The sequence below is a fragment of the Theropithecus gelada genome, chromosome X (genome assembly GCF_003255815.1).
Source record: "Theropithecus gelada isolate Dixy chromosome X, Tgel_1.0, whole genome shotgun sequence".
In the NCBI taxonomy this organism is placed as follows: Eukaryota; Metazoa; Chordata; class Mammalia; order Primates; family Cercopithecidae; genus Theropithecus; species Theropithecus gelada.
In genome coordinates, this window is record NC_037689.1 from 59,164,601 (window position 1) to 59,183,392 (window position 18,792).

The 18,792-nt window shown below is 47.9% G+C and overlaps 1 pseudogene; it reads right to left on the reverse strand.

Annotated features, from left to right (window-relative positions):
* Positions 1-1,786: 1,786 nt before the first annotated feature.
* Positions 1,787-18,332, reverse strand: LOC112616092 (annotated as a pseudogene).
* Positions 18,333-18,792: the final 460 nt, after the last annotated feature.

Below are 18,792 nucleotides of genomic sequence, written 5' to 3' on the forward strand. Positions count from 1 at the left end.
TTAGCTGGGCGAGGTGGCGGGCACCTGTAGTCCTAGCTACTCAGGAGGCTGAGGCAGGAGAATGGCGTGAACCCAGGAGGCGGAGCTTGCAGTGAGCCGAGATTGTGCCACTGCACTCCAGCCTGGCAAGAGTAGATTTCTCATCAGGATAATAGAAATATAAACTACTCCCATGTTTTGTAGCTGAACTTAATCTGAAGCAAAGAGAAGCCAGATATTTTTTTCCAAAATTTCTAGGCTCTGAATTACCATTTAATATTTCCTCAAATTTATTAGAGCTTCATTATCTGTCCTTTGTAAGAATCAATAATTTTATTAAAATGTTAGTGACACACCATCTTAAAAAACAAAAAAGGTGGAGCGCAGTGGCTCACACCTGTAATCCCAGCACTTTGGGAGGCTATGGCAGGCAGATCACTCGAAGTCAGGAATCTCAATCTGTTGCGATCTCAGCTCACTGCAACCTCCTGCAACAAATTGTTGTATTTTTAGTAGAGACGGTGTTTCGCTATGTTGGCCAGGCTGGTCTCGAACTCCTGACCTTGTGTGATCCACCCAGCTCAGCCTCCCAAAGTGCTGGGATTATAGGCATGAGCCACCTTGCCCAGCCACTTACTCAATTCTATCCATTTTTTGAGGCAGGGGACTCACTGCTGCCCAGGCTGGAGTGAGCCCTCCAGGACTCAAGCGATATTCCTGCCTCCCAAGTAGCTGGGACTACCATGGGCCTCCACGTTCAGTTTTTTCTATTTACTTCTAAGATACCGTCTTCTCAGCTAATTTACTCCCTCACTCCAACCAAAAATTTAACAAAGATTTTTGTTTAAGCTGTATTTTTACTGATTGAAACACTAGGAGAATTCAGGCCAAAGTCAACTAAAGGAAAAATGGTTGTTTTATTCCTTAGTACTTAAACCAGCCAAAGTAGTACTGATGTCATAATGCAGCAAACACAAGACCTCTTTCCACAAATATTAGCATAATCAACAAAATAGGGGCTATAGTAAAACAGAGCCAAAAAAGGGCTGAGGAAATCAATGAAGTATGTTACAGCTTAACCCTTCACCCTTCGCCTCAATAAGGTTTTATTTTATTTTATTTTATTTTATTTTATTTTGACATGGAGTCTGGCTCTGCCATCTGGGCTGGATTGCTGTGGCACCATCTGGGCTCAGCCTCCTAAGTAGCTGGGATTACAGGTGCCTGCCACCACGCCCAGCTAATCTTTGTATTTTAGTAGAGACAGGGTTTCACCATGTTGGCCAGACTGGTCTCGAACTCCTAACCGGAGGTGATCTACCTCCCTTGGCCTCCCAAAGAGCTGGGATTACAGGAATGAGCCACCGTGCCCGGCCTCAGTAGAGTTTTTTAAAAAATAAGCAAAGCCTCCCAATTCCAAACAATAGGAATATATTTTCATCACACCAATTTGTACTTTCATTTCTTATTCTTTTTTTTTTTCCCTTATTCTTGAGGTTAGATTCTAAACCCTGAAAGTACCCAAACTAGTATTAGATCTAGTTATCTATAGCCAGAGACAGCTAGTATCAAGTTGTCTTTAGCAGCCAAGGTTATTAAAATGCCTTTTCTCCAGGAAGATCCAACAGGAAAAAAAGAAAGAAAGAAAGAAAGAAAGAAAGAAACCTCTCTGATTAGGCTGGATAGGCATAGTGGAACCCAGCACATGTGGTTTCCAAACAAGAAAAATTATATCAGGGAGGGGAGTCGGGGAGAAGGTTCAGCCAGTGCCCAGACTGAAATTGAGTAATATCAATTTCACTCATCTTCACACAACTTCAGGTTGCATGTTCCTGGAGTAGTTTAGGAATAAATCCACGGTTTGTGGAGTACTACAATACCTAGTCATCTACTGTATTACATTAAGGCCATCCCCAGCAGCTTCCAAGGCAGCCTCCAAGTCACTGGCAGGAGAATTTGGCTGGAACTGCAAGCAGAACTGCAGAGATTCCTCTCCACAGTGATACATAGGAAGGGACTGTTCCAGGCCTGATTGTTCCAGGACTGGGTGCACCAGGTCTGAGCGTTCCAGGAGTGGTGGCTCCAGGACTGGATGTTCTGGGTCTGGTTGCTCCAGGATGAATTGTTCCAGGTCTGGTTGCTCCACTTTGGAAGGTTCCCAGTCGGGTTCACCAGGCATCCCTGGTGGCAGGAAGAGTAGAGGCTGGGGTAGGTAGGTGCTGAGGCCTTCTGAAAGAGGAGGGATTAACAGAAAGGGTACAAGGACAACCAGAACTGTCTGTGACTGGAGTTGTGTTTCAGAGATGGACAAGATTGAAGGATCACTGAAAGGAAAGAACAGAATAAAGTTTTCTGTTACCTGAGTCACACCATTGCTATTCTTTGGCCAGTTGTTTTTCTGCCACCTCTTAGATTTCATTCGCTGGTTCTGGAACCAGGTCTTCACCTGCAGGGAAAAATGACAGAAATTGTAAAATATTAGTAATACAGATGTATTTTGAATCAAAGTATATTGCTAACTTTTATTCCTGGCTAGGCACCATGTCTCACACCTGTAATCCCAACACTTTGGAAGGCCAAGGCGGGCAGATTGCTTGAGCCCAGGAGTTCGGTACAGGATGGCCAACATGAGGAAACACCATCTCTACAAAAATACAAAAAATTAGCTAGGTGTGATGCTGCACGTCTGTGGTCCCAGCTTCTCAGGAGGCTGAGGTGGGAGGATCGCTTGCACCTGAGAAGTTAAGGTTGCAGTGAGCTGAGATTGCATCACTGCACTCCAGCTGGGCGACAACAGAACCAGAGTGTTTCAGAAAAAAAGAGAGAAATGAACATTTTGGATAGAAAATAAAGGCAAGGGCCAAGTGTAGTGGCTTACGCCTGTAATCCTAGCACTTTAGGAGGCCGAGGCAGGTGGATCACTTGAGGTCAGGAGTTGAAAACCAGCCTGGCCAACATGGTGAAGCCCCATTTCTACTAAAAAATACAGTAAAATTAGCCAGGTCGTGGCGGACACCTGTAATCCCAGCTACTTGGGAGGCTGAGGCAGGAGAATCCCTTGAACCCAGGAGGTGGAGGTTTCATTCATTTGTACTTAAACCAGCCAAAGTAATGCTAATGTCATTATGATGTCTCATTATGAGGCCACTGCACTCCAGTCTGGGCGACAGAATGAGACTCCATCTCAAAAATAAACAAGAGAAAAAAAGGAAATAAAGGCTGGAAGAGGATAAGCCAATTAATGAAAGAAAATGGCCAATAAATAATGAACAATGATTAGACTTATTAGTAAGCAAATGCACACAGATAAAAACAAAACAAGCTGGAGGTTGCTGGCAGAAAGAAAAAAAAGGAAAAAAAAAAAGTTTGTATTTTAATGAGAACAAGTGTGAGTTAGGGATTCTCCTCCTAACCTGGAAAGTGGAGTTATATACTTCTTTTTTTATTAAGGAAACGTTGGAAAGATTTTCACAATATTGGTCTGTGCAGGAAAGTGGTTAAATGACACATTCACATAATAGAATATTTAAGGAAAGAAAGAGGTGAAGAAAGTTACAAAAGCATTTCATCGTCATACTTAAATTATTTGCAGGAGGCGATGTGCTGACACATAGAACACACATCTATCTATGTGCATCCACAGAGATCTTAGCCATACAAATCAGTCTAATTTTTGTTCACCTCATTGCAACAACAAAACAAGCCTACCTGTTTGTAGCTGAGGTTCAGGATGTTGGAAAGTTCTTGCATCTGCTGGAGGCTGAGGTATTTCTGTCTCTGAAATCTATCATTGAGTACACACAGCTGGGCGGAAGAGAACACAGTTCTGGCCTTCTGTTTCTTGACCGGGATCTTGTCTTCCTTTTTTGTGGCACTATTCTCTGCAGCAGTAGGTTGTTTGCCTTTGGGACTGGTGGAAGAATCGGGGCTGTCCTGAATAAGAAGATCCATGGAGGAAGGAAGAGGAAAGACTGTTGGGAACAAATAAAAGGACACTTTTGTCTAAAACTTTTTTCAAATATTAAAATATCCTGTTAAAAAAAAGTGTTTTCAAAGTACTTTGATAATTCCCAGAAACCCAGATCTAAGTAATAAGAAGCAACTTCTTAACCAGCCCTGGCACTTTGGCAAGCTTTATACAGTATTAATCCAAGAAGTCTTATCAGTATCTCCATTTTGTATATAATAGACTGCGTTGGGAGAGATCTATAACGGTGGCCAATGCATTGCTAAGCGGCAATACCACTTTTTTTTTTTTTTTTTTTTTTAAGATGGAGTTTCGCTCTTGTTGCCCAGGCTGAAGTGCAATGGCACAATCTCTGCTCACCACAACCTCCACCTCCCAGGTTCAAGCGATTCTCCTGCTTCAGCCTCCGGAGGGGCTGGGATTACAGGCATGCACCATCACGCCCGGCTAATTTTGTATTTTTAGTAGAGACAGGGTTTCTCAATGTTGGTCAGGCTGGTCTCGAACTCCTGACCTCGTGATCCACCTGCCACGGCCTCCCAAAGTGCTGAGATTACAGGCGTGAGCCACCGCACCGGGCCGGCGCTACCACTTTTTACTTTAAACTGATGCTCAAAAGCCCCTACACTGGGTGTTAATAGGTCAGAATAGAGATCCACCAATTTTCACCTATTGTATCTCACCCTAAATCACTCTCTGTTTATGATCTTCATCAACACCTACATGATTGCTTAAATGACATGATTCTGGGGATTCTATAAAACCAGCACCTCAGCCAGGTGTGATGGCTCACACCTGTAATCCCAACACGTTGGGAGGCCAAGGTGGGCAGATCACTTGAGATCAAGAGTTCAAGACCAGTGTGCCAACATGGTGAAACCCCATGTCGACTAAAAATTACAAAAATTAGCCAGGAGTGGTGGCACATGCCTGTAATCCCAACTACTGGGGAGGCTGAGGCAGAAGAATCGCTTGAACCCGGGAGGCGGTGATTGCAGTGAGCCGAGATCTTGCCACTGCACTCTAGCCTGGGCGACAGAGTGAGACTGTGTCTCAAAAAAATAAAAACCCAGCGACTGACTGCCCAGTTCTTAATGCTACGACCAGTATGATATGTGAATTTAGATAAGTTTCTGTTTCCATCCAGGCCTTCCGTTTACCAGCTCTGACCTCATCTCCAAAAATTTTTATTTATTTATTTAAATGAGGTAACCAACTGAAATTCTCTAACATAGGGCCTGGCATATACTGATTTTGTAACTAGAAATGAATACCTAGTTTTCCCAGTGTTTATCTCTCAATTCTAACCTGTAGTCACAGAACAAATGGACAGGCTCTAAAACAGCAAAATTCACAATCTCTTGCAAGGAGCTCTGAAAAGCAGAGGAAGCCTTTCAACTAATGATTAGAATTGGGGAAAATCCTAAATATTAGCTAGCTATATAAACTGTCACTTGATGTGTGCTAAAGAAAACACGCCCACTTGCTCATTCCCAAACCCAGCACTGTTATTTTTAACATCTGAAATTATAAAGGTGGCCAGGCACGGTGGCTCATGCCTGTAATTCCAGCACTTTGGGAGGCCGAGGCAGGTGGATCAGTTGGGGTAAGGAGTTTGAGACCAGCCTGGCCAACATAGCGAAACCACGTCCCTACTAAAAAATACAAAAATTAGCCGGGCATGGTGGCATGTGCCTGTAATCCATGCTACTCGAGAGACTGAGACAGGAGAATCTGGGAGGCGGAGGTTGCAGTGAGCTGAGATCACGCCACTGCACTCCAGCCTGGGCAACAGTAAGACCTTGTCTCAAAAAAAAAAAGAAAAAAATTATAAAGACAAGAACATTAATGCAAAGTTTTGAAAAACTGGGTGAATAGCAACACGGGGTGGGTCAATGCCTGTAATCCCAGTGACTTGGGAAGCTGAGGTTGGAGGATCGCTTGAGGTCAGGAGTTCAAGACCATCTACAAAGTGAGACGCTGTCTCTACAAAAAGAATTTTTAAATTAGCTGGGTATAGTGACACACGCCTCTCATCCTAGTACTTGGGAGGCTGAGGCAAGAGGATCACTTGAGCCCAGGGTTGAGGCTGCAGTGATCCATGGTCATACCATTGCACTCCAGCCTGGGTGACAGAGCGAGTCCGTGATTCTCAAAAAGAGAAGAGCAGGGTGATATTCAAATCTAAGGTTCAAATATAGCAATCGTGTTTACTTATTCCTTTTCCACAACCTACTCTTTACAACAGTAGTCAAAATGTAAATGCACTTTTTAAGCTATTTTACAGTGTCAGTGTTACCAATGGCATTCTTGGTAAAGTTGGTTCATTCTTAAGTTTTTGAAAACTACTGAAAAATTGATTTTTCAAAAAAGTGGTAGCGGCTTAATGAGTATCCCAAGTATCCCTCACTCCTTGCAGCTGCCAGTCAGAAGCCTGAGTACTAGCACAGGTTTTGGAGGCAAACTGGACTTCTAGCTACGTTCTGTTTGACTGTCAGTAGATTAAACTTTCTAGAATTATCTTTACCGTAAAGTTGGGTCAACACTTCCCAGGACTTAGAAGTCAACATGGGAGATGCTCCCAAACTCAGAGCTTCCCAGTAACATCCACAAACCCAGAGAATGGAGAAGAGCCAGCCGTTAGTGACGTAGAAAGAATTACACAAATTATATATTAATTACAGAAATCTCATCGTGATCTGCCATGCCATTTTTGGCAAAACAAAAACATCATGCTCGTCCCTGAGCTATGATGTTAGGTCTTCTGGTTAATTAGCAGTAACATCTTCTATAGCTGCGTGTCCAGTGCTATGTGAAGGTGTATGCATCACCTTCATTTAACTATAATGATACTTTTTTGTTTCCACCATGCCTAAGCCCATAGGTTCTCAAATTTACTACATACTGTTCAACTGCCAAATTCTGTGTCCTTCAACTCAGTGCACACTCCTGAGACTTGGGACATGGTCAAAGGGCAGGTGCCACCAAGTTACAATTGAAAGAGGGGTTTCCAGAGGATTAGTTGATAATAACACTTGCTTATAATAATGGTCTATCATTGCTCAAGAGGGAAATGATCCCTCAACCCTCTCTCCTTCTCTTTTCCCTTAAGTAACTTGGCCTTTCAAGGATAAATTTTTTTCTTACCAGTCTCCGTGTGAGGCATCTCAGCAGAAGACATTTGCAAGGATGGATGGTTTTCTTCAGGCCCACAAATCACAGGCATAGGTGAAGATTCTTTACCGTCGGATGCTTCCAAGCAAGGCAAGCTTTGGGGACAAGCTGGATCCACACTCCTGTTAGTATTGAGGAAGAGGAGAAAAAAATTTAAGAGGTAGACTGGAAAAAAAGTTAAGGCAGCTTCAAGACTTTTCTGGAAGATGTTAGAGAAATATGACCTCCAGAAGCAGAAGTATCAAGAAGTTGGGATAAAGAGAGTCGCCTACACAATAACAGGAGACAACCAGCTCAGTCCAGCAGAACGTTAAAATCCTGGAGTCTCTAGATTTATAATGAAGGCTCTATCACCCTTAGACCCACCCCTCCTGGCGGGCACACCCCCACCGGCCCACCCTTGTGAATTCTCAGTTAATCCCGTCTGCCAGTCTCACCAAGGCCATTGTAATGCAAAAGTAACTGCGGAGTAACCCAGACGAGGTCGGGAACTAGAAAACCGGGTAACAGAACCTGAAGACAAACCCAGCAATAAATACTTCCAGGTTCATCACGTTTCCAACTTTTAAATCAGGAATGGTTCAACAGGAATGCGATAAAACTTTAAAAATAAAGAAAAAGGCCAGGTGCGGTGGCTCACCCCTGTAATCCCAGCACTTTGGGAGGCCATGGCGGGTGGATCACCTGAGGTCAGGAGTTCGAAACCAGCCTGTCCAACATGGCGAAACGCCGTCTCTACTAAAAATACAAAAATTAGCCCAGCGTGGTGGTGGGCGCCCACAGTTCCAGCTACTCCGGAAGCTGAGGCGGGAGAATCCCTTGAACCTGGGAGGCGGAGGTTGAGATGAGCCGATATCACACCACTGAACTCCAGCCTGGGCTATAGAGCGGGACTATGTCTCAAAAAGGGGGGGTGGGGGTGGGGATGCATGTACCTTCAATATCTGAGGTTACTGAAATTCTCATTAGGGCGATTTCTTGATTTGAGATAACTTAGTGTCTCAAAATCTGTCTAGTTTGGCCAGAAATTTCAACTAGCTCCATTTTCCTCTTTCATTCACTTTGAGGTCATAGTAAAACACAACATAGCATCATAGTATGAAGCCAAGGTATCAGTTAATGTTGAAAATGATACTTGTGCCGGGCGCGGTGGCTCACGGCTGTAATCCCAGCACTTTGGGAGGCTGAGGCGGCCGGATCACGAGGTCAGGAGATCGAGACCATCCTGGCTAACACGGTGAAACCCCATCTCTACTAAAAATACAAAAAATTAGCCGGGTGTGGTGGCGGGTGCCTGTAGTCCCAGCAACTCAGGAGGCTGAGGCAGGAGAATGGCCTGAACCCAGGAGGCAGAGCTTGCAGTGAACCAAGATCGTGTCACTGCACTCCAGCATGGGTGACAGAGCGAGACTCCGTCTCAAAAAAAAAAAAAAAGAAAATGGTACTTGTTTTCAGCCCCTGCCTTAGTTTCCTTTAGTTTGGTCTCTTGTCTATCCCTCCTCCCAGGTGGTCGACTTCTGACTTTTTCCCTCTGGCTCTGTTGTGCCCAGACCCTCTGTTCCCCAAAGAAGACCACCAGAGTCCAGAGTCAAAGCCAAGCGGCAAGGATCTTTATGACAAGTTCAAACTTGGTCCCTCCATTACACAGCATACAAGAGGGCCCCAAACAATGCGAGTGCTTGCTTTTTTATAGCCCGAAAGTTACAGGGGAACAAAGGAATTCTTTCGGTTCCCGCGCTTTCAGTAAAACCTTGAACGGCTGTCTCCTTATCGGAGACCTTCCAGGTGGTGTTTGTACTGGGCTCAGGAAGTTTGAGAGATATGTGGTGGGATGGGAGGATGGGATGTGTTTGTACTGGGCTCAGGAAGTTTGAGAGATATATGGCGATATGTGGTGGGATGGGAGGATGGGATGTGTTTGTACTGGGCTTGTTTGTTTTGAGCCCGGGGCTGAGGAATGTGCCTGGCTCCTCTCATTCCCCCCTTCTTTTCAGGTATCTCTAGAGCCAATCTTGGGTCTTACAAGTCTGATTCTGTTTCAGCGTTTACAGGTTGGTATTGGGCTCTGAGAACCATGAGTTGTACAGTGTCAAACCTTTCTCTAACGAACCGCAAAATTCTGTTAACAACACAAGGTCCTACGGTAAGCAGAAATAGAAGACTCAGCAGGGGTCCAAGGAAGGGGGCTAACAGAGAAAACATAGATGAGTTCCACCATTGGTCTGCAGCTGAAGCAAACTGCCATGTTCTTATTTCTGTGCTTAACTTGCGTAACTGTTGGACCCGGTCCTCCACAAGTCCTGATTCATTTATGTAGAAACAACAGTCTTCCTTTAGGAACATACACGTACCCCCTTTTTCAGCAGTGAGTAGGTCTAAGGTCCTCCGGTTCTGCAAGGTTACCTGTGCTAGGGACGTGAGCTGCCGCTGGAGGGAGGCAAGGGACTCAGCTGACTCCTCCATAGCAACGGCAAATTGTTGGTACAGCTTGTTACTTTCTTTGAGGGTGTGACCTAAGGCTCCCCCCGCCAGTCCGGCTGCCATGAAGGATGCGGTGAGGGAGATTCCTGCAATGAGGGGGAGAAATATGGCTCGTGCAGGTCTCAGTCTAGGGACTGGGTGAATAACAGCACTAGTCTAGTTACCGGTATACCCTAGGAACTCGCCAGCAGTAAGTAGAGTCAACCGGGGAACTAATGTGACAGGAAGACACAGTAGGTTGGTAACAGAGGGGCTTGATAGGTTTTTAGATAATGTTCCATTACACCAGAAGAATATGCCTGACGGAGCCCTTAAGGTGATATTAGGGGGCGTTGCAGTGATGCTGCAGAGGCTAGAATTAGTTCCTGAGAAACAGTAGGGAAACTTTTCTTGGCTGGGGTTTAGGTATAGTGGCACGTTAGGGATAGGGGCATATGAGAGGTTGCGGTGGTTGTTAGCTTGGGCAGAGGTAGAGGATCCCCATGGCAGGGGGACAGCGGTTAGTGGTGGACGCCCTAGAGTGGCACACAGAAAGCAGCCAGACAGGCTGTGAAGTCCTGTAAGGTTAGCAAGTTCTAATCCTTCTTGCAATAATTTTAACCAGGAAAAAGGACGTAAATCTTGTGTCAGGCGGTTTTCTTGTTGCTGGATATTTCCATGGACCAGGGGCCGTACCTGCACTAGACCCCGCCACAGATAGAGGTGACTACTAGGCCATGTGGAGGCGGAGGAGTAGTATACAGCCCCGTGTTGAGGCGTGGTCCAGCGGGAGTTCCAGGGGTCTCTAACTATCCATGTATATGAAAGGTCTCCATCTCATCTACGATGGAAGGGCCATCTGGGGTTTATCTGTTCTTTTCCACCCCACCATTGGTATTTATGGACGATACAATAGTTATAAGGGCAGCCAGTACTTTGGTGCCACCAATAGTGCTTACAATTGTATTGAGTCTGATCATACTCGAAGCATATCATTGGTGCCACTGGTTTGGCTATTGGGAAATCGGTAAAATTTAGTAAAATTGGGCTATTGCACCCTGAGGAGGGGCAATCTGCACTGGCCACTAATTTCCCGGGCTTATGAGGTTGCCCAGGGTGGGTTTGGTTTTCATAAAGCCAGAATCTCCAGACAAAGGGATTAGGAGCTGGCTTTATGTTTTCCCCAGCGGCCACTAGGGCGACTAACGTTAGAGTCAGACTACCTAACTGCATGTTTGCAGTGAGCTATGCTGTCGGCGCAGGGTGAGTTTTAAGGGGTTGTTCTTAGCTCTGTCCACAGTCCACGTGTCCGGTGCTTCAGCCGCCGCCGTGATTGGTCCCAGGAGGTCGGAGGTTGGGTCCACCGGCTTGACGTGGGTGTAGTGGATCCACGACGCGATGCCTTCTACCTTTAGGGCGGTGGGTGTGGTTAGGAGTACCTGGAGTGGTCCTTTCCACCTGGGTTTTAGGGTCTCTTGTCGGTGTCGCTTGACCAGGACCCAGTCTCCCGGCTGGTACGGATGGGGTGTCGGCGGGGGACTGGTCTCATATAGTTCCTTCAGCTTGGGCCAGATTTCTTGATGAATTTTCTGCAAGGCTTGTAGGGAAAATAAGAGTTCAGAGACATTTTCTGTTTCAGACTTGAGCAGATCATCTTTTAGGCTGGGAACTAGGGGTGGGGGTCTACCATACATGATTTCATAAGGGGTAAGGCCCAGTCTGTAAGGGGTATTACGGGCCCGGAACAGAGCGTAGGGGAGAAGGACTACCCAATTAGCGCCAGTCTCCATAGTCAATTTAGTTAAGGTCTCTTTTAAGGTCCGATTCATCCTTTCTACCTGTCCTGAACTCTGGGGCCTGTAAGCGCAATGGAGTTTCCAATTTGCCCCAAGAATGGAAGCCAAATCCTGACTTAACTTAGCGACGAAGGCCGGCCCATTATCTGACCCTATCTGGACGGGGAAGCCATACCTGGGAAGGATATCTTCCAGAATTTTCTTTGCTACGACCTGAGCAGTTTCTCTTTTGGTTGGGAATGCTTCAGTCCACCCTGAAAAAGTATCTACAAAGACAAGTAAGTACCGGTACCCATACTTTCCTGGCTTTATTTCAGTAAAATCTACTTCCCAGTAGATACCAGGCCTGGTTCCCCTGAGCCTTGTTCCTGTTGCAGCTTGAGATTGGGGGTAGGCGTTGTTAAGCTGGCAGACTTTGCAACTTGTCACGATACTGCTGGCCGTCTCAGCTATATGTCTGATTTTGAGCTTGGAGCGTCTGATCAGGTCTATCATCCGCCGGGCCCCCAGGTGGGTGGTTCGGTGGATGTGTTCTAACACCTGTTGTCCTAATTTTTCTGGTAGGATGGTTTGGTCATTAGTATCAGTCCACCCATTCTGGATTTGTTTCAGGGGAAGTTTGTCAATCCACTGGAGATCTTGTTCTGAATATTCAGGGAAATATGGCAAGTCCCGGGGGCCCGGGTCAGGGAGCTGGAGTGTAAGGAGTTGGCTGGGAGCCTTTGCCACATTCCTTGCAGTTTGGTCTGCCAGAAAGTTGCCTTGAGCAGTTGGAGTAGTTGGTTTCTGATGCCCTGGGCAATGCACAATGGCTAACTTTTCTGGCCTCCATAGGGCTGTTAGCAGGGCTAGGATCTCTTGCTTGTTTTTTATCTCTTTTCCTTCAGCCGTCAGTAACCCTCGCTCCCTGTAAATGGCCCCATGTATATGCGCCGTTGCAAAAGCATATCGGCTGTCTGTATATACTGTCAGCTTCTTCCCCGCCCCTAAGGTAAGAGCTTGGGTGAGAGCTATCAGTTCGGCCTTCTGGGCCGATGTCCCCGGGGGCAGGGGTTCCACCCAGATTACCTCAGTCTCTGAAGTCACTGCCGCTCCAGCGTACCTCTGGCCTTGATGCATGAAGCTGCTCCCATCAGTGAACCAAACGAGGTCGGCATCAGGAAGTGGGCGGTCCTGCAGGTCTTCTCGAACTCCGTGCATCTGAGCTAGTATCTCGGTGCAGTCATGGAGTGGGGTGTCCAGGTCCGGGTTGGGCAGCAGCGAGGCAGGGTTTAAGGTCGTTGGGGGCAGGAAAGTTATCCTGAGAGGATTTAGTAGTAGTCCTTGGTAGTGGGTGAGCCAGGCGTTACTCATCCATCGATTAGGTGGCTGTTTGAGTACACCTTCGATGGCATGCGGAGTAACGACCTGCAATTCTTGTCCCATGACAAGTTTATCAGCATCTTGCACCATCAGAGCCGTGGCCGCAATCATCCGGAGACAAGGGGGCCACCCGGCAGCCACTGGGTCTAACTTCTTTGACAGGTAGGCAACTGGTCTCCACCAGGGGCCTAAGTTCTGAGTTATTACCGCCTTGGCGACACCCGTATTCTCGTCCACATATAGGTGGAAGGGCTTGGTAACATCAGGTAGCCCCAGTGCAGGCGCAGAGAGTAAGGCGGTTTTAATCTGTTGGAAAGCCGACTCGGCTTCGTCTGTCCAATTAAATGGCTGCTGCCCCCGGGTTGCCTGATACAAGGGTTTAGCCAGTTCTGCGAACCCAGGTATCCATAGTCTGCAAAATCCCACCGACCCCAGGAATTCCCTCACTTGTCGGGTGGATTGTGGCCTGGGGATCTGCAGAACAGTTTGTTTCCGGGTGTCTGTTAACCAGCGCTGCCCTTCTTTAAGCAGGTACCCTAGATATGTTACCTCTGGCTTACAGATTTGAGCTTTCTTTGCCGAGGCTCAGTAGCCCAGATTCCCCAGAGCTTGTAAGAGACCCTTGGTCCCTTGGATGCAAGCTTCTTGGGTCTCAGCAGCAATTAGGAGGTCATCAACATACTGTAGTAAAGTTATTTCAGGGTGTTTGCGTCGGTACTCACCCAGGTCTTCATGGAGGGCCTCATCGAACAGGGTAGGAGAGTTTTTAAATCCCTGCGGCAGCCTGGTCCATGTCAGTTGGCCACTTATGCCCCTATCAGGGTCATTCCACTCGAAGGCGAAGAGCTTTTGGCTCTGAGGGGCTAAAGGCAAACTGAAGAAAGCATCTTTCAAATCTAAAACAGTGTACCATTGATGTTTAGAGTTTAAGGTACTCAGGAGGGTATACGGGTTAGGCACAGTTGGATGTATGTCCACAACCCTCTTATTGATTTCTCTTAAGTCTTGTACAGGTCTGTATTCTCCACTATTAGGTTTTCATACCGGCAACAATGGAGTATTCCAGGGCGAGTGACATGGGCGAAGGACCCCTTGGTCAAGGAGCCAGCGGATATGCGGGGCAATTCCTTTCTTGGCCTCTAGGGGCATCGGGTATTGGCGTACCCGCACGGGGTCTGTCCCAGGCTTAAGTTCAACAAACAAGGCAGGATGGTGTTTTGCTAGTCCTAAGCCCCCCGTTTCCGCCCAAGCTTCTGGATATTGCTGGAGCCAGGTTGCTATGTCCTGGTCAGGGGCCGCTCGCTCCTGGTGGAGCCGGTACTCATCTTCTAGGGTTATAGTCAGGACGGACACGGGCCGATTGTGGGAGTTGGTCACGACCGGCCCCTCAGGGAGGAAATGGATCTGTGCTCCCATTTTAGTTAGCAGGTCTCTCCCTAATAGGGGACAGGGGCTCTCAGGGATGACCAGGAAAGAATGGGTTACATTCTTGGCTCCGAGGTTTACTGTTCTTTGTGTTGTCCATGGGTATTTCTTGACTCCTGTGGCCCCTTGTACCCACGAGGACTTGGAGGATAATTTCCCATTAGTTTTAACTAAGACTGAGTGCTGTGCTCCCGTATCGACCAAGAACTGGACCGGGGACCCCTCCACTTGCAAAGTTACCCTAGGTTCGGGGAGGGGATCCGAACCCCGTCTTCCCTAGTCTTCATCTTGAGTGACTAGTACGGGTGTAGACCTAGGGGGTCCCTGTCCTCGTTGTTTCTTTTTGGGGCAGTCTCTTACCCAGTGGCCAGCCTCCTTGCAGTAGGCACATTGCTCTTTTCTCAGATTATCATGCCTGGGGGGCCGCCTAGGTTGGGTGTACTCTGGCTGTAGATGCTCTTTCTGTACCACTGCTGCCAGGACCTTGGTCATTTTTTCAGTGGCCTTAAATTGCCTTTCCTCTGGAGTATCTCTGTTATTGTAAACCCGCTGGGCTATCTGAAGGAGGTCTTGAATCCGCTTTCCTTCCAAGTCTTCTAATTTCTGGAGTTTTCTTTTAATATCTGGGGCTGCCTGATTTACGAAAGACATTACAACAGCTGCCTGACTTCCTGGAGCCTCTGGATCTATGGGGGTGTACTGTCTAAAAGCTTCCATTAATCTTTCTAAGTAGGTGGCTGGGCTCTCTGTCTTTCCCTGCAGAATAGAATATACTTTAGCCAAATTAGTGGGCTTGTGAGCAGCTGCCCGGAGACCTGCCATTAGAGTCTGGCGATAAAGGTGTAGCTGTCCCCTACCTTCTGCCGTGTTGTAGTTCCACGCCGGCCTGGTCAGAGGAAAGGTCGCGTTTATGAGGTCGGGGTTGGCAGTCAGTTGACCGTCGTCCCCCGGGACCAGCTTTCTAGCTTCTACCTGTATTCTCTCTCGCTCTTCCGTGGTAAACAAGATTCGGAGGAGCTGCTGGCAATCATCCCAAGTGGGCTGGTGGGTGAACATGACACTATCCAGTAAAGCCAGTAAATCTTTGGGGTTGTCTGAAAACCGAGCACTCTGAGTCTTCCAGTTATACAGATCACTGGTGGAGAATGGCCAGTACTGGAACCTGGGGATTCCTGTGTCATCTGGGGGTCCTATTTCCCGAAGGGGTAAAGCCACCATGGAGTCAGGCGGCTGGGGGTGGCTAGCCCGTGAAGTGCGTCCTCGCGTCCGCCCCGCTGGCCCTTCAAAGTTACCTTCCCTATCAGCGGGCCCGTGTGTGCCGGTCGCCTCCCCTCCGCCTGCTCCCTCCCGCGACTCAGCCCGGGGGGCCGGGGCCTGGGGCCCAGAGGGGTACGGAGGGGGTTCTGTGAACAGTGGGTCCCCGCTATCAGGTAGAACAGGATGGGGGGGGCAGTTGGTTGTTAGGATTTTAGTGGTCGAGCAACCAGTGCCTTACAGGGTTCAGAGGCTAATTGGAAAGGGGACAGCCAAGGAGGCGGGTTCTCAACAAGGTCCTGCCATATGAGGATATATGGGATTTGATCTAAGCGGCCCGCACGCCCAGGTAGGAAAATCTTGGACTTTACCCTACTGATGACCGCAAGTCGGAAGGTCCCTTCGAGTGGCCACCCTACATCAAAGGCAGGCCATTCGGAGCGACACAGAGTAATTAGCTTTCCTTTCCTGATTTCCATACCAAGATCATGGCCCCTTGCTCTTACTTCTTTGAAATTATTTGTAAAGAGAGATAGAGGAGTGCTCTGGGTATTACCCATCCTGTAATAATTTGTAGTCTCTTCCTGTAAAGGAATGTGGGTTTGAATCCCTGCAAAGGAAATCTGATCTGACTTATTAATGATATTTAGTCACGATCGTGCTCCGGCAGCCCAGATCAGAGACAGCTACTGCCCAAACCGCAGACCGGCGCTCGGGGCAGTTCAGATCAGAGACAGCTACTGCCCAAACCCCAAACCGGCGCTCGGGGCAGTTCAGATCAGAGACAGCTACTGCCCAAACCCCAGACCGGCGCTCGGGGCAGTTCAGATCAGAGACAGCTACTGCCCAAACCCCAAACCGGCACTTGGGGCAGTTCAGATCAGAGACAGCCACTGCCCAAACCGCAGACCGGCGCTCGGGGCAGTTCAGATCAGAGACAGCTACTGCCCAAACCACAAACGCGCTCGGGGCAGTTCAGATCAGAGACAGCTACTGCCCAAACCCCAAACCAGCGCTCGGGGCAGTTCAGATCAGAGACAGCTAGATCAGACGAGAGCCAGGGGACGTCTCCCACCAGTCTCCACTGGCCGTCCTATAGCGTGTCCGCCAGGACTGTGCCAGCTCCAGTTTCAGACCTCGCGAGTCACAGATTCAGATTCAGAACAGACGTACAGACACAGACACAGACAGACAAACGGAGACGAGCCAGCTCACCTATCAGTAGATCGATCCTAGCAGATCCGTTGACCAGGGGTCTGGTGGGCTTGGGGAATCCCGGACGGGCCCCCAGATGTTGTGCCCAGACCCTCTGTTCCCCAAAGAAGACCACCAGAGTCCAGAGTCAAAGCCAAGCGGCAAGGATCTTTATGACAAGTTCGAACCTGGTCCCTCCATTACACAGCATACAAGAGGGCCCCAAACAATGCGAGTGCTTGCTTTTTTATAGCCCGAAAGTTACAGGGGAACAAAGGAATTCTTTTGGTTCCCGCGCTTTCAGTAAAACCTTGAACGGCTGTCTCCTTATCGGAGACCTTCCAGGTGGTGTTTGTACTGGGCTCAGGAAGTTTGAGAGATATGTGGTGGGATGGGAGGATGGGATGTGTTTGTACTGGGCTCAGGAAGTTTGAGAGATATATGGCGATATGTGGTGGGATGGGAGGATGGGATGTGTTTGTACTGGGCTTGTTTGTTTTGAGCCCGGGGCTGAGGAATGTGCCCGGCTCCTCTCAGCTCTTTAGCTTCTTCTCAGGTCTGGTGATATTGTCATGTCTTTCAAGACTACTCAGTGCCCATCGTGTGTGTGTGTGTTTCTGGGCGAAGGGAGTGTTTGGGTGAGGGAGAAGGGACAAAGTGGAGGAAGGTGAACAAGAAGGCACAATCCATGTTGCTTCCGGGTTCTTCCTTACCAACTTTCCCACGCGGGAAGATGCAGATCAACCGAGCATGCGCTAGGTGATGTCAATCCAAAGAGATCGAAACTTACCCGGCAACGCCTATAGAGATGCCCCTATCACACCCTTATCCCGCCCACTGCCCTCCCCCTTCCAGTACCAATGCTTAAAGGTCCGCCGCCAGCAGTAGCTGGTGTGACTTCTTCGGCCCCCGCATTTGTGGACCGGAGAACATCACCCGAGAGCGCAGGCGCAACTTCCCTGGCCCCCCACACCTGAGGACCAGAGAACCTCGTCCAAGAGTGTGTGGATATTTGCAATAAAAGACTGCCACTTTCTTATGTACTTTGGCCTCATGTTTAATTACTTAGCTCTCCTAAATTAAGTTACATTAAATTAAATTAAATGAAAACAGGGAGGTGTTTTCCAAATGAACAAAGTTTTTAGAGTGGGGTTCCAGCACTAACATTCATGGACAAAGTCTACAGTTTTCGATTTTCCTTCCTATTCCCAAACCCAACATTCAAAAAACCTAAGATTTCTTCCTCTTTTCCAATCTCCCACACCATAAAGTAAACTCTTAGCAAATCCCAATTATGTAATTTTTGAAAACACAACTCTTTGACTCATTCTCCTCTGCACTCTGCTCCTAGGTCTGCACCCAAAGCAGCTGGCTTTGCTCCCACACAAGCTGACTTTTGTTCACAATGGAAAGACTCCAACTGTTGAGAGTCAAAGTATTGCTGGGTGAGAAGCAAGGAAGTGAAATTGGGTGTAATCTTTTTTCTTCTCAGACCACCACTGGGGAGAAGATTAACCATAGGGGTATCAAGGAGCCGGTGAGTGGAACTAGATACGTCATGCTTCAGGCAGATAGTCTGTGTCTCATAGGAAATAGGATGATTTCTTTTAAAAAGGGAAAAACGTCTTAATCAGCACAGTTTGGTAAGTGGGGGCTGTCAAGGCCAGCAAGACTCACCGACGTTGAGTTTGCCCGCAGCTCTCCAAAGGGCAGGTACCAGAAGCTTTGTTCTTTGCAGAAGGGGGCCTTTGCATAAAAGCCTGAGCTGAATTCCCCCATCCCCCACTCCCTGTCCCATCGTGTCTAGGGTAAGACCCTCCAGAGTGAAAGACCAAAGGGAAGGGGGCTGGTGGCTGGAAGGCCAACTTACCACATTCTTCGCCTACGAAAGCAATTGGAATAAAGTTGAGGTTTAGGAAGCTGTCTGACTTTAGATGTTTTGGAACAGGCTGGAGTAAGGATGTGTTAAAATGAGCTAACGGCTGGTCGCGGTGGCTCACGCCTGTAATCCCAGCACTTTGCAAGGCCGATTATCTGAGATCAGGAGTTCAAGACCAGCCTGGCCAACATAGTGAAACGTTGTCTGTACTAAAAACACAAAAATTAGCTGGGCATGGTGGTGCATGCCTGTAATCCCAGCTACTAGGGAGGCTGAGACAGGAGAATCACTTGAATCTGAGA